Here is a 4,175-nt window from a genome sequence, read left to right on the forward strand (position 1 = left end):
TGGGAGAAGACATCAATCTTTTAGTCGTGTCAAGTTTTTGGCGCCATTGCCGGGGAGGTAAGTTTTGTATAAATTATAATATTTATTTTATTTTCTCTTTTCACTTTTCTTGTATATAACTTTGTTTCTTTTCTCTTGTTTCTTCTTCTTTTGTTTTCTTCTTCCTTTTATTTTATTCCTACATGTGCATGAGAGTGTGGTCACGTACATCAAGTGGTAGACTTTGTAGGGTATCCTCATCATTTTCAGAAAATATGGCCGAAGAAGATAATCAATCACTTCATAATGAGAATAATGAGAATAACCGTGCTAGAACACTTAGAGACCACATGAATCTCACAAGAACAACTGCACCATCATGCATAGTTTTTCCTCCCGATGCATCTCATTTTAATTTTAAGCCAGGCATTATTCAACTTTTACCTTCTTTTCATGGCTTAGAATTGGAAAATCCATACTTGCATTTAAGGGAATTTAAGGAGGTTTGCAACATATATAATGACTCAAATTATAGCATGAACACCATCAGATTAAAGCTTTTTTCTTTTTCATTAAAAGATAAAGCTAAAACATGGCTACAAAATTTGAGACCAGGATCCATTCGTGCTTGGAATGAAATGCAACAACAATTTTTAAAGAAGTTTTTCCCATCTCATAGAACAAACTCTTTCAAAAGACAAATCACCACTTTCACTCAAAAACCAGGAGAAACATTTTTCCAATGTTGGGATAGGTATCTAGACTTGCTTAGTACTTACCCTCATCAAGGTTTTGAAACATGGAGATTGGTTTCACATTTCTATAAAGGGTTAACACCTAGAGATAGGCAAATGGTTGAATTGATGTGCAATGGAACTTTCAAAGATAAAGACCCTGATGAAGCAATGGAGTACTTAGACTTGTTAGCTGAAAATGCTTAAAATTAGGACACCGCGGGTACTTATGAGGCATTGAGTAAAACTCAACCTCATACATTTAGTGAAGGTATGTACAACCTTAGGGAAGATCATGACCTCCAAGCCAAGTTTGCATCTTTAGCTAGAAAAGTCGAGGCACTAGAATTGAAAAAGAGTGGTCAATTAAAATCTGTTGAAAACATTGTGTGTCAAATGTGTGAAACAAATGAACACTCAACCAATAACTGTCCATCCTTGCCTTTTTTTAAGGAATGTCTCCATGAACAAGCCCATGCTTTAAACAGTTTCAAAAGGCCCAATCATAACCCATACTCGCAAACATACAATCCTGGTTGGAGAAATCACCAAAATTTTAGTTAGAAGAGTGACAATGCACAAACTTCACCACCACAGTTTCAAGCACACCATAATTTCTAAAATTCTTATGGATATGCACCTCCTTATTCTCCACCTCCTAGAAGAAATTTTGAGGAAACTTTGTATGCATTCATTGAAAAGCAAGAGACAATCAACACTCAATTTGCTCAAAGCATAACAAATTTTAAAGATACTCTTGCAAAATTCACATCTGCTCTCAGTTTTCAAGTGAAAGGTAAGTTTCCATCTCAACCACAGCAAAATCTCAAGGGGCAATACAATACAAATGCAAGTAGTCCTGGAAGTCAACACATGGATCAAGTCAAATCAGTCATCACTCTTTGTAGTGGTAAGGTTATTCAAAAACCAATTCTTGAACCTTGTGAGAAAGATGATGAGTCAATCTCTAAGGGTAAGGAAGGGGTTGAATCTGAACATTGTAAAGAAAAGACTGATTCCCCACCAGCACTTTCAATTCTTCATGCCATGACCAATCAGAAAGAAATTGAGGATGAAAAAGGCATCGAAAATGTTGATGCGAATCTTTTATCAAAAGTAACAATAGATTCGACACTCGACATCACACCAATCGATGATTACTTTCCTGATGAATCTCTACTTTCTCTTAGTTCAATGCCTTGGTTTGCTAAAAATATCAATTTTCTTGCTTCAGGATTTTTGCCAGCTCACTAGAGTATCGAAGACAAAAGAAAATTTTTGAGTAAGGTGCAAAATTTTTATTGGGATGACCCTTACTTATTCAATTATTGTCCTGATCAAATATTTCAAAAATGCATTCCCGACAATGAGGTAAGTAATTTCATTAAATTTTATCACTCTAAGGCATGTAGGGATCATTTCTCGCCAAAAAAGAGGACTGTAAAGATCTTACAAAGCGGATTTTATTGGCCCACCATATTCAAGGAATCACATGCACCCTGTAAAACCTGTGAAAATTGTCAAAAGGTGGGATTTATTTCAAAACATAGAGAGTCTTTAGATAATCTTCTATTGACTCTTAAGTCTCATCATAGTCGAGATAAGCATCGTGCAATTCATGATTTATGGCCAATATTCCATAAGGAACATACTCGATATAGTCTTGGGAATCTGACTAAAAAAGACCCTGTTTGTCGGTTTTTAAGAAAACTAGATGGGAAGCCTATCCCCAACCCATAGAGGGTGTTTAAGCCGTTCTTGGACGTAAAACCAAGGGAAGATGTGAGCCACAATCACAACTGCAATTTGATTTTTTGTTAGTAAAAACTTGAGTCTTTTGGTTTTATTAATAGCATAATATTTGTGTTTTGTTGTTTCTTATATGTGTTTTAGTGTGTTTCAGGTTTGTTAGTGTTCGTTATTTCAGGTGATATCTTCTATACTCTATTTTTCTACCTTAGAACATTAAGGACAATGTCTCGTATTGGTTGGGGGGAGAGGGTAGTAGTTGATAAAAAACAATGTTTTCTATTTCATAAAGCATATGCATAATTGTTGTTACTAGGATGACAGAGTAAAGGAACTCTTTTGTTAAAGTGACTCTTAAGACACATCTTAGTAACCATTCTTAACAAGGTCTATTATAATACTTCATGAAATATTCAGATTTACAAACTCTCGCATTGTTACCACTTAATTCTGCTCATATACTTATTTAACATGTATTCTTAAACCTTAATTTACACACACACACTTTAACATATGATTGTGGGTTGCATATTGGATTATTACATTATTTATGTTCTTTTGTTAAAGGTAACAACTAAGGGAAAGGGATTGTATATAAAAAAAAAAAAGAAAAAAAACATGAAAAAAAAAAGAAAAAAAAAATGATGATAATAAAAATGTAGATAAGTTTGGTTTCGTAGCCTCCCTAACCTAAGCAATTAAGCCCGAAGGGGTGTTTTAACACCTAATACCCTAAAGTCAACTGACTTGGGAGCTATTGGCCCAACGCTTGTTACATGGGTTGAGGAGAAAAGCTTAAGGGAATCAAACATTGCACTATCTACATATCAGTATCTGCGACCCGAGTTACTAAGCTCGTAGGGGTGTCTTAACACCTAATGCCCTAAGACCAACTGGTCTGGGAGTCATTAGCTGAAAGCTCATTACATGGGTTAAAGATGCATGATGTTTTTAAAGTATATGTATATAGAGTTAAAAAAAAAAGAAGAAAAAAAAAAGACAAAAATAATAATCCCAACCCAAGGAAGTTAACCTTAAACATTAGAACAAAAATTTTGTTTTCTTCCAAGAAAAGCCCCATAATTATGTGTTGATACATTGAGCACAAAAGAAAGGTTTATTAATATCTTGTTAAGAGGTATTGAGCAGATATATAAATTTAATGAGAGTTTGTTTATCTGGATAGACTAATGGAAGTTAAATGATGAATACCTTGCTTTGTGAAATTTGCAAATTTGTTTTCTATTTTAACGCTTTGATTACTAGGGACTAGTAATAAGCTGGTTGGGGGGTGTGATTAGTACTTAAAAGTGCATTTTTATCATGGTTTTATATCATCATTTTGCACTTGAAGTATCAATAACTCCTTAACTAAAATATGTTTTATAATAATGTATCTAATAATATAAGATACCTATAATTTATGGTAAATGTCTATTTTTAATGCAGGCCTATCACATAAATGAAAGGATTGATTGATGACTTGAAGAACTTAAATTGCAAGGATAAAGAGATGGCCAAACTTAGAAAAGAGATGTCGGTGCAATCCAAACCGGAACACTGTTCGGTAATTGGCCATTTTCAAGTCCAAATTATTGCAACAACAAAGAAGCCCGAATCTGTCCTCCAGCCCGAGCACTGTTCAGTATTTTGGCCATATCTGAAGTTCTAGAAGTCCAAATGAGCTGAATTATTTACACAAGAAAGCTGAGA

Source organism: Populus euphratica, unplaced genomic scaffold (assembly GCF_000495115.2).
Source record: "Populus euphratica unplaced genomic scaffold, PopEup_1.0 scaffold1295.1, whole genome shotgun sequence".
NCBI classification, from domain to species: Eukaryota; Viridiplantae; Streptophyta; class Magnoliopsida; order Malpighiales; family Salicaceae; genus Populus; species Populus euphratica.